Source organism: Phalangium opilio, unplaced genomic scaffold, assembly GCF_054372755.1.
Source record: "Phalangium opilio isolate 3A_F unplaced genomic scaffold, DU_Popi_V2 ptg000009l_1, whole genome shotgun sequence".
Classification (NCBI taxonomy): domain Eukaryota; kingdom Metazoa; phylum Arthropoda; class Arachnida; order Opiliones; family Phalangiidae; genus Phalangium; species Phalangium opilio.
This window is the reverse complement of record NW_028324146.1, coordinates 5,282,078-5,294,317: the sequence shown is the minus strand read 5'-3', so window position 1 is coordinate 5,294,317 and position 12,240 is coordinate 5,282,078. Positions and strand designations below refer to the sequence as shown.

General features: G+C 34.7%; 1 protein-coding gene and 1 long non-coding RNA gene across 3 annotated transcripts in view; both read left to right on the top strand.

Annotated features, from left to right (window-relative positions):
- LOC149713512 (uncharacterized) overlaps nt 1-12,240 on the top strand; it is a 158,913-nt gene that overhangs the window by 30,673 nt on the left and 116,000 nt on the right. The gene's annotated exons all lie outside the window — the stretch shown is intronic.
- LOC149713518 (uncharacterized) lies at nt 4,920-7,467 on the top strand. Its single transcript, XR_016371352.1, has 3 exons — nt 4,920-5,073; nt 5,136-5,204; nt 5,269-7,467. It is a non-coding gene; the product is annotated as an uncharacterized LOC149713518 (long non-coding RNA).

The following is a 12,240-nucleotide window of genomic DNA, read 5'->3' as shown; positions in this document are numbered from 1 at the left end:
AGGAAAACATAATTAAGCGTAAATAAAACTTTTTTTCTTTTAAAGAAATCTGAGGATAATAACGTGCTCATAAGAAAAGTAGGATGTTTTTGGAGAGAAATATTACACATCAGAACGCGAATATCGTTTTTAAAAAAGCTTTTCTTCCCTATTTTATTTTAAATCGATAAATTTATTACAGTGGTATAGTACACCTTAATTTTGAGGGAAAATTATGATTATCTGTTGGCAGTTATTAAGAACGGGCAATTACGTTTCTAATAGACCCTTAAATAATTAAATCTAGTGACTGTCCGCGCCTATACATATTTTTGAAATTTAATTTTAAAATCAAATATTTGCCAAAGTTTTATTCAAGCGTTCAGCGACGCTTTGACTCTTGGAATATCTCACAGATGAAAAAATTATCTAGCCTTAATCACCATTTTCGCTACTGCCCTGAGCTAATTACCCGGAACTAATTGAAACTTTCAGTTAATTCACTTTTCGAAGCAGTCAAATACCGGTTTGTGGCAACCACTATGCCTGATGTACCTAGTAGGCTTATTAATATCGTTTAATGGTCTTCGAACCGTTCTTAAACCGCTTATAATTATGACACATAAACGCCAGGGTTTTACTCACGCAATTATCGCGGTGTATTAATACGCGTTAGGACAACCACTAATCTACGTTGTTAACATTACGAAATTGCATTGTCTCATTTCCCAAAGTAATTCCAAACGCGTTAAGGGTCGATGAATCCGACTAATATTACAATTAAACTGTGTATGTACTAAGCTGAATTAAACGTGGCTCAAAATTAAGGTAGTAAATATGCGAGTAATAATTTGGATTTTACGATAAATTGCAAAGAAAAGAAAGTCCAAACTCCTAAAAATGTGCGAAACTATTTTCACCTTAAACATTGTAAAGTGTGTCCTGACCTAAAATATCTCAGGCTCAAATCACATTTTTGAAACAGATCTGAATCATTTTGAAAATTCCCTTAGGTAAGGCCTGATGACGGCTTTAATGTATGAGGATAATTTTTTGATTGGATGTAGCTTTTTTCGTAATGTGTTTGATGGTTTGAAAAACATTCCTCTGAACTAAAATCCGGAGTATTCCGAACCCTCAATGTGTGGTTTCAGTTTCAAAGAGATCCTTTCAGTAGTTTTTTTTATATAAAATATAAATTTTAAAATCCTTAAATTTAATCCGACTTTTTGGTGAAAAAGACAAAAATTTCTCCGTTGAGATAACATAGAAACCTTTGACAAATAGGAACGTTTGCTATCGATCTTAAATGATAGGTCCAACTTTAGGGTAATGCCTTTCCATCGTTTCATTAACAACAATTAAGTATGAGTATTGATTTTTATGATTTTAAAAACATACTTCGACTTATTTAATATTATTTTGGGTATTGGAGTTACGCCCTTTTACCATGGTTATAGAAACACGCACTTTACCCCTAATTTTCATGTTGAACTTACTACATTTTTGTCGTGGTTATCACCATTAGAGGTACTGTTTTAAGCTAGAAAAACATGGCGTTTGAGACCAGAGATTGTCGCTCGCTTGAAACCAAAATTTTGGAATTAGAAATTAAGTGGAGGCTAATTAGGTCTGATTTATGAAATTCACTACAATATCTTTGAATTTGGATGGGACTGTGTATCTATGCTTCTAATGCAACTAGAAAACTTCTAAATGCTCCCCCATATCCTTTGACAAACGTGTTTTGTTCAATAGCAGTTGGCTAACTAGTAAAACCTGTGTTCGAATATTGATCACAATGTAAAACCTCACAAGTATGAAAAGATAACTGCATTCTGTTAGACCTATATGGAACAGCATTTGAGAAGCTTTCGTCGTCAAGGGTTTCGGGGCGACGTATACTACAAGCCTTTCCAACATCACTCGTTCGAATCTTTTTTTATGAAATTCTTTTTGTCATACTACATGTACGAGATGAAAATACGATGAAATTCTCGCGTGAAAGTGGGAAACTTTTGTGAACGGAACCGAGACTGATCTATAAGACTTTGGACAAACTGTGTTTGGGAAGCTATTCGGGAACGAGAGAGGGAGATTCCATAATGGACCAAAGCGAGAGATAAACAAAAGCTTGGAACGGAAGAAGACTCTAGAGGAAGTAGAGACTTCTTCCTAGCCACCCCTTCCTATACTTTACTTCCCTTCATCTATCAATGTACGGGGTGTTTCAGTTAGACTATAAAGTTCATAACGAAAACTTACCGGAAAAAAAAAATTGTTACAATAAACATCATTAGCATTTTAATGGAAGTTACGCACAGTGTTTACTATTTAGTCCCATATTATTTTGAACTGTTTTGCTCTCGAAACAATGCATCATTTATATCGCATTATCTAAGTGTTTCCGTGTCAATGTAGACACTACATTGACACTAAACAACTAATTAGTCTATGAATCCACCCTTATGAAATATCGGCATGATTTACTTTTTAGATAATGTGTACAACTTTTACATTGAATAAAACACGATAATAAAGCTAAAATTTTATTGATCTATCATAGGGCCTTAAAGGCTAGGGGTTCGCAAATCCCTTCTGTAACGGTCCCTTAGTGTTACTGAAACCAACCACGCAATTTAATCTAATTCTAAAAATTAACGAATTGCGTAGCTTCATATAGAACAAACAAACCCGCAAGCAAACAGTTAAACCATCTTCTCAAATATATATAATATGTTTTAAAATAACTTAAAATTAAACCATATTGTTCTTAATTCAATAGAAATAAGTATAATGCAAGTAACTAAATATATATGCGAAGCCTTAATGTTAGGCCTGATTGTATACCCTGTACATTTCACCGCCAGTCAGGATATTATATCTATAAAAGTTGAGCCTTGAGGCGCCCCGAAAGCGAGGTTAGCTGTTTGGCTGACTGGCTTGCTTTATATATTGGATAGAGCGTCATCGAGATATTTTCACCCTTTCCTCTTCCTCTAATACGGCTTTGATTTAGAGATACAATGACGGTGAAAGAGAGTCGGAAAGTAAACTTAGAAGTCGGTAGCCAACGAACAATGATATAGTTCGGAAAAAGGTGATTAGAACTGAGTTGCACGCAACCCATGGATTTTTCGAGTATTTTTCTTGTAATGGTACAAAGGTTTATCAGGTCTATAAAATCTTTGTTCAAAATGTAAGAGCGGAGTGATTGTTTAAGACTGAAAAAATCCTTCTAATGAAACGAAATAATTCCCTAGAAACCATCATCACTGTTACGCTAAGGAAAAATTTATATTAATGTTCCATAAGTATGACGCTACCCATGCTTCGTAATGCTAGAGGCTTACTGAGAGCTAGTTCGAGAACGACAAGCGAGAATTGACTACACTCTGTTTTGCAGTCCATCCTACTATTTAGTCTGTACTAAGCCTTTGACATCGCCTCACCAGGCGTCACTTTACGAGAATCTCTGATGTTTCACCTACGTCTCTTCATGACGAGCTCTCAGTAACCAGTGATATGAAACATACCTTATGAACTTAAGCTGTAAGTTAAGTTTAGTTCCACTATTCCAAATTAATAAATTGTGCTTCAATTTTAATCTTGGAAATCATAAATAATTCGTAAATAAATCGCAAACAGTTGTGCTAAATTTAATGATATTTCAAGATATTTCATTTAACTGATCGAATGGAAATTAACAGGTCACTGAACCATTCCGAAAACAGCGGAAGTAAAATAATTCTCTTGAAAGAGTAACTTTAAGGAATGCTGTTTCGCGATGATTAAGGGTTCGAGTAGCGAGAGATTGGGTATGTTTTGGTCGTAGCTTATCGCAAGAATAGAAACAAGACGGCCCAAGGGCTCGTAATAGTAGCCATATCGTACGAGTGAATAGCCCCTCTATACCCTACCCTAATGAGTGGACAACCCCTCTATACCTTACCCTAATGAGTGAATAGCGCTATCTTTTTCAATGCTTAAATGATTTACCGTGCATAAAATCAGAGTGAATAGCCCCTCGATTCCCTACTCTAAACAGTGATTAAATTATAACCGTATAACAAATTTACTTATGCTGTAATTCTAATATTCCGGCGAATCGAAGAACAGATAGTTTTTAGTGATAATCCCCTCGATGAGTTTACAACATAGACTTATGCCGATGCACACTTATCGCATCTTATAAATTTCTAACAAGGACTTATGCCCAGAAACTTTTGAAAGAGAAAGTTTAGTTATAGTGATTACGCATTTTAGTGATTATCCCTCGAATTACCTTTAGCAATGCTAAAATGATCAAACGCATAACGCTCATTTAACACTATGTTAGCTCTATCTAAACCCACATTTGAATTAACCGCCAAAACGTTCCAGTCAAACATAACATAGATGACGATAGCTACCGAACGAGAACGAAACACATGAGGGGAAAATCGTTATCTATTTAATTAGCACATACATAAAAAGAAAATAAATATAAAAACCCCAAACATACAAATTCATAAGCATCCGACCCCACAGATAAAAATTCAAAAGTTTCCGACCCCACAGATTAAGAGGTACCCCACCCCACATCACCCCGACATTTTAGAGATAAGAATAAATAATAAAAAACTCGGGGTTTCTATCAAGTCTCTATAGCTCAGTGGTTAGAATGTCTGCCTGTTGCGCCAGTGTCCCGGGTTCGATTCCCGGGTCTGACCTGAAAAAATTTTAATTAAAATTAAATCTCTAACCGAGCCCAGTAACCCCTATGGGTGGGTTGTGGAAATATAAAGTTCCTTTTATTTAACGAAGCGACAACCCCGGCCACTACTACTACTACTACTACTACGGACGGCCGGCTCGGGTCAAACTAAGAGCCTATCGTATACTACGATATGGCTAAAAAAAATGTATGCTGTCTATACTGTTGTAAGAGAGAAGGCACAGTAAACAGAAAGGTTGTTTTTAGGGGGTAGTATTCCCAAACAATTATCTGCTTGCTACTTAGACTGGTTTTAAAACTTTTTCATCTTCTCGCTACAACAACTGACGACCCGAAATTTAATTAGGAAAGCCTGTTTTTCACGTAATCCGAAACTGGTAGGGATATGCCGCAAAATATCGAACATGTTTTCTTAGAGAATGATTTTTATTTCGACTAGAATTTTGTCCTAATTTGCATCTCAAAGTCCCACCTGGAAAACAGTCTGATAATAAATCCGACTTCTATCGTAAATCATATTGAATATCATACATCAATACTCAAATGTAATTCAAAATTTTTCTATATTTTAGACTGTTTCTTCATGTTTGTGTCATGAAATGTATTCTACCGCACGACTAGGCGACTGGTAATATTGTTAGGGTGAAAATTTAAATCATTAATGTATAAGATACAATAATTACATGTAAAAATTAATTAATTGACCTCCTCAAAAACACAATTGACAAAGTAGGCAAATGCGCCATGTTCATAGCTTTTTGGGTATAAAGGTTTTAAAGAAGCTATGATTGATTATAGACCACTGACACGAGCCAATCGATCTTTAGGCAACTAAAGCAGCAGTTCTTTCTCATAAGATAGTTCCTTTACCAAAAGTCTATTGTTTCCTAAGATTTAAGCGGTTAGTTGAAAAGAATCCCGCCGTCTTTGCATAAAGAAGAACTCAACTTAACTTACTGAAAAGAAAGACAACTTGAGTTTTATCTTTCAAAACCCCTAAGTCCAAAAGTAAATATTTTTATAAATAGGGAAAATAAAGGATTTATATAGTTGAACTGTAGAAACGGCTTTACCAGAAGTATGTAATACTTCTTTTTGAGAGTAGTGTATCACATGCGGGGTAATTGTAACATGATTCTTCTCAACATTAGAACATTTTGTGCAAGGTCACTAAACCGAATCACGTACGCGATAAATAGTTCTATCGTCATTACTCTATTAGAGCTTAACTATTTGCCAAGGCGCGCTTACGCTTGTGGTTTTTTGTCCCACGTCAAGACAATCAAGGTTTGTGGGTTGACTGCTGAGGATTTAGTACCAAACCGTTATAGAATTCATCCCACGGTGCAATGTCCATCAGAAGTTTGAGTAAGAGAGCAAACAAAAGGGGTGAGCCTGGGAAGAATCATGTTACACAACTAAAGTATTAAGAGAATACAGTGTCATCCTTCTTCTATTATCCCCTTCTGGCTTTACTTATTTTATTATAAAACCGAACAGAGCTTTATTTCCTAAATCACAATAGAATGAAACATCTTATTTATTTGAGAAAGTGGTTTGTTTGTTTGTTTTCTTGTTCTTTATGCACAGCCACAATTCGTTAACGAATCTGAAAAACAAAATGCATGGCTGATATCAGAAACACTAGGGAATGGTTTTAGAAGTGGTTTACTTGAGATCTCCTCAAGGTTGGGAAGGAGACGATCCATTAGCCATTTAACATGTTAACAAGGTCTTATTCTAAACCATTAACATTTGAGTTTATGATTAATCCCTAATCAAACATCGTTTTATGGAATTTAAAAAATTGTTCCTTTTTAAATTTTCGTTCCCTTAAAAGATATTTTAACTGCTTAAGTGAAATTTCAAAAATTCATGCCTTTCCCACCTCTTCCGTCACACTACGTCACACAATGAAGAACTAACTCTCCCGGTAATTGTGACGTAGTTTATGAACGGTCCCCCATTTTGTAGATTAGGTTATTTTTTTCATAGTACTGCCAATTTTCTTGCTAAGCCAATCTTTGTCCGGTTTTATCTCAAAAGATCCCGGGCGTTTCTATTCGGAGGCACTTTTCTTCAATGCCTGCATATAGTAGCGTTATTCGGTATACTTTTTTTTATCCCCGAGATAAGAAAAGAACGGAATAAGCCCGGATGAGCGAACTAATACAGCGAGAGTTAATAAGCCTCGGCTATCGTCTTCCTTTTCTTGCTTTTTATCAGAGAATAAGATGAAGAGGAAAGAAAAAAAATGTAATTTTCATATGGTATATATAGAACAGAGCCCCATCATGACCAGGAGTATAAAACCGTACAAAACACTGGAGGTGCATTTGGCTTTTTATAAAGGAAAATTTAGTTTTCGGAATATTGTAAATTAATAGTATAAAGGTGGTAGTGTATCATTTGCAGAATCTTAAATGGGTAGTAGCACCTCAAACCTAATTCACGTGTTTTCTGCTTTAAAAGAAAATTCTTAGAAAATCATTTATTAAACTGCGTGATATTCGGTGTAGAAGTTGTCTTTATCAACTGAAATTAATACTTGAACATGCATGTTCATGAATCATAGTGCAGTTCCGATTTTAAAATATGTTCAATCGCCTTAAATAGTCAAGTATACGTCATTTTGATGTCATAGGTGAAAATGTTTTTTAATCAAGTACTAAAAATTAAGCACCTGGAAATTAAATACCAAAAATGTGATTTAAACTAACTTCATTTATTACTGGGACAGCACGTATGGGTACTTCACTGTCATACGTGAAAAAATATTTATTGAATCGAGTATTAAAAACTAATCACTTGGAAATTAAATACCAAAAAGTTGTTTTAATCCAATTTTGTTTATGTTTGAGAGGGCGAATATGGACTCAACTGTCATGTGTGAAACAAGTACTATAAATTAAGCACCTGAAAATTCAATACCGAATAGATGATTTAAAACAATTTTAATTATTACTGAGACATAAAGAAACTAAAAAATACTGTCAGTATATACCCAATATGAAAACCTGTCTTTCTCGGAATTTCTTATTATATTAAGTAGCAATTACTGTCCTTTCAACTTCAGTTGACGAAAAGTAAAAGGAAGAGATAATCCTTTTCAATTTTTTTTATTTCATTCTTACTTTCAAGAACTTTTACAAAAAGAAATAAAACTTGGAAAAGAACTTGAAACCTCATTAGCTAAATAATATATTCCATTCTGTGGTAACAAAAAATTGTACTCGGTATAAAAGGGCATTTTTCATCCGCAACTTTAAAATGAATTAGGGAATAGTGGCGAAAAGGTTCCCTTGTGAATCTTACTTCATTGTGTAAACGATGTGTGGAACTCATCAAGAAAGATAAGGTGAGGGTTCATACCAACCTGGAATTATCAACGCACTAAATTGATGACGAAAAATTCAGGGCAATTGCATGGATATTTAAAATTCATCAGGGAAATTTGTTAGCCGATAATTAACCATACGTGAACTGCCAGTAATTTACAACAATACCGCTATAAGTTGCAGATAGTGTTTAAGCACTTAATTAATAAAGCTGCATTAGGGGGACGAATACTTAATGTTATTTTATATCAAAGAAACTAGTGTTGATCAAATAGTATAATATTATAATGCAACCTTTAACGATCTTATTTTCTAGTTAAGGTCATGTAAAAAAAATGTGATTTTCATCAGACTTTTCCCTTAGTAGATCTAAAGTTAGGCTTAGATGGTTTTTCTGGAGTGAATTTTCCAAAGAAAAATCACCATTCTTAACCATCCGTATAATTCAATTTGGGGGCTTTTTCATTCATCTTTTCTGGACCAATTTTCCAAAGTCATTTAAAATTCTGACAACGTGGAATGGTCAGAGCTATTTTGTCCCCGCCCCAGTATTTCTTAGAGATAAAATATATTTAAAATAATATTGAAGCTTCCATGATAATAAGAAGTATATTGCACATGAAAAATTTCGATAACACTCCAAATGCATTAATAAAGCGTCTAAATGGATAGTTAAAGTTCTAGCTTCTTAACTTTTCATAGGCAACATTGATATTCTTGGTATGATTTTACGAAGAGAGAAATTGAAAGGGTTAATTGGAAATGAAATAATGAAATAATGAATAAATGATACAAATTTAAAAATTTTACGTTCTGCACTAAGTGTTTGTTGGTTCCCTAATTAATTTTTCAATTATGGTAGTGTTATTTAAGTTTTTGAATCCGTAAGCAAATGAAGTATCTGTTATGACATCTGGGTACAATTACTGCAGCAGCGTTTTTCTAAAATTCATGAACTGTACATTCATGACCTCCTTAAATAGTCCCAAAAAACAGATCATGATTTTTCAGATGAAATTCGTCATAATCCTTTCTTCGATACCCTTTTGCAAGACGACATATGGAAAGTTACGCGACCCTTTTCTTCAGACGCTTTAATATTTGCATGTAAACGAGTTTGGGAAAATACCCTTAACCCCAACTGGTTCTTTTGCGACTAAGCTCGGCTATACGGTTGAAAAGAACCGAGAAAAATTGATTTGATTTCATTTTTCTTATTGCGCCATCGAACCCATTTCAACTGAAATAAAATATTTAAAGAGATCCAGGACTTCAGCTTGCGAAATAATAAGCGAAATTGAAACCAAAACGTAAAGAATTTAAGCAAAGAACATAACTATAATTTGGTTTAGCTAAAATAAATCCTGTTTCCATAAAATCGATACGATTATGTTTTATAAGTGAATAATCCATTCATTAAGAAAACTCTCATCTCAAGATAAAGCTGATCATTCAACGCCTCTAGATTTCAAAATTGTGGAAGGGAGCGGTTTTTTATGACGTAGTGAGGTATGAGTTTAGTTTGACCATAGATATGTTTCATTGCAACACACAATATAGTTGCTTAGAATTCAGTTAGTTTGAGCTTTTCGTGTTCGTAGAGATTCGCGATACCTCAAACTTCAGAAGTAATCGAAACAAGTAATAATTTTCATTACACTACCAATTTGGCGAAATGTAATCAATGAATAAAACATCAAACAAGAAACTTTGTTTGCATCCACAATGCGCTAACAAGTTGATACTTGTTTGAGTAGAATGCCCCAATGATTTTTGGACAATGCCAGTCAGGAACACAATCTTCTCCGTATGTACGGAGTTCACGGATGGATATGTCGCAGCCTATCCCTTTAGAAATAGTGACGTAGGAAATTTTATATATGGGAGAGAAATGTCGGTCTGAGCGGCGAGATGAAGCAAAATTTAGTTCTAGAGGCAAGGAACTGAGTAAATAAAACCAGTAACCAATTGAAGAATTGGCATGAGGCTTGGGAGTTTGAACCACCATGCACTCTTCAATCTCGGAAAAGTTTCCCGAATATACGTGAAAAGACGCTGAAAATCAAATAGAATTCAGTCAAATAGAGGTTAGCGGATGAATTTAATTTGGTTTCCTCGCTTGAAGGAGAATAAATAGAGGAAAATATAGTCGGTTAAAGGAATACTTAAATTATCAGTGGAGCATTTAAATTTGTAATTTTTGCTAGGTGTGGATATGTAACCAGACTGTTTTGTTTGTGTGCGTGTGTTTGTTGGTGGCCCCACTACACCCAAAGCAACCCTGGATTGAAACCGATTAAGGCGGCATCCGATGCCACCTCGGAGCTCATAATCTGAAAGAATTGCGAAAGAAAGTACATTAGCGATATGGTTTGGGTTTACAGCAATTTTCCTGACTTCTGATAGACGTAAAACAAGTTTGTGGGACCCTTTTTATGATAGACCCGCTATAGGCTCTTGGAAGTATTGGAAAAGAAATAACAGTTACATAGTAAAAGAATTCACCCGGTTATATTGCGCCAACCCTCAAATTGTGGTTGCATTTGATGGACAGCTGTATCGAAGCCAATTTGTTGAAGTGTATGGAGTCTAAATATTTAGTTTAACTACCGGTTTGTTGGATTGGCGAGAAGGGGATGGGGAATGCGGGAACTGTAGCTAGAATGAGAGATTCGTTTTCAGGCGGAAAGGGCACTATGTATGAAGGCTGGCTATCTGTTATTTAATTATAGTTGTCGTTTAAAACTTGTAATAACACTACATAGTTGTAATAGTTTTTAGCTACGAGTGTTAAAGAGATACATTCTTCAACGATTATGATCTGTGATTGTGTATGTTTGTGGTTTGCGTGTAGATAGACGAAAAGATCTTTTTAGCTAGATGTTGTAAAAACTTCATTTACCGCAACCGTTTGGCCATCTCGAATATTACTGTAACGAGTTAGAAAACATACGAAACTAACACTCCCTCCCCATCTCCAACTACACCTTACTAATACGGAAAATCTTAATTTACGTGACTTGTAAACCTAAAAGTACCATTTGCAAAAGAAGTGTTTATTATTCGTAATTCTTGAAATTTTCTCACGTATCTGTTTCCTAATCTCTCAAACTAAAAATATAGTCTGCCATTGCACCGATCATACACGTTTTTCCAACAACATTCTTAATTATCCTTGCTTTCAAATTTTATTTCGCCGTATTTCAACTTTCGTGATTCAGCTTCCTTGATTTGAGGATTCGGATACTGGCACGTCAGATCTTTATGTTTTAATACAAACCACACCAGTGATACTATACTAAAGTTTAATACTGATCATATTTTGAAAGCCAACAGTGTCATTTGTTTGATCTTTCATGATTCTTTCATTTTATTAATGAACTATATTCGGATAAAAAATATAACATTCTTTTTTAAATGAAGGACGTGACCTTGTGAACTCCAAAAAGGCGTAGTTTATGAACTGGAATCATGTTGCACCTATTTTAGTAGCCCTTGAAAGGAGGATTGTGTGGAATTTAATAGAGGCAATGGAAATCACCAGCGTTTGGTTTAAATCCTAAAAAATACTTTATTCCACTCAATTTATAATTTAAATTAATTTAGTTTCTTTTGTTAAATAGTTTTATAAATCTAAGAGTCTATTCCTTAAATTGCTAGAAACATTTAATTTCACTTATAAAGGGCCTTTATCGTAGCACGAACTCATGAAGAAAGAGAATCGCTTATTTTATTACCCTTGTCTCAGAGCCCATAATCATTTGGCCAAAGCACCATCTCACCAAGGCTTAAATTTTAGTCTAAATTGAGAAGGAGTACACTTGTTATTTTACATGGCTTCGAAATAAGTCAAGTCTACAAGTCCAAAAGCAGTTTATTAATTCGTTGAACCACTTTTTAAATCCAAAACCCCGAGACTCACGAGTCCCAAGGATTACTTTAAAAATTCCAACTAAAATTTATAGCGTAATAGGAACTGCTCCCATGGGTGGGTAAAAAGACGTTAGCAAGGACTTCAAGGTTACCAGTCCACATAAGTTCATCGGTTGAAGCCATACCTTACGTCTTTAGAACCACGTACCGTCCGGATATTTCTTCTTGAGAAAAGAAGGTGGTCAAACAGCAAACTCTATTTTAACCCCGACTGTTGAAGAGGTAACTGTTCAGACTCAAGTACGCCTTGAAAATGAAACCATCAGAAATTAG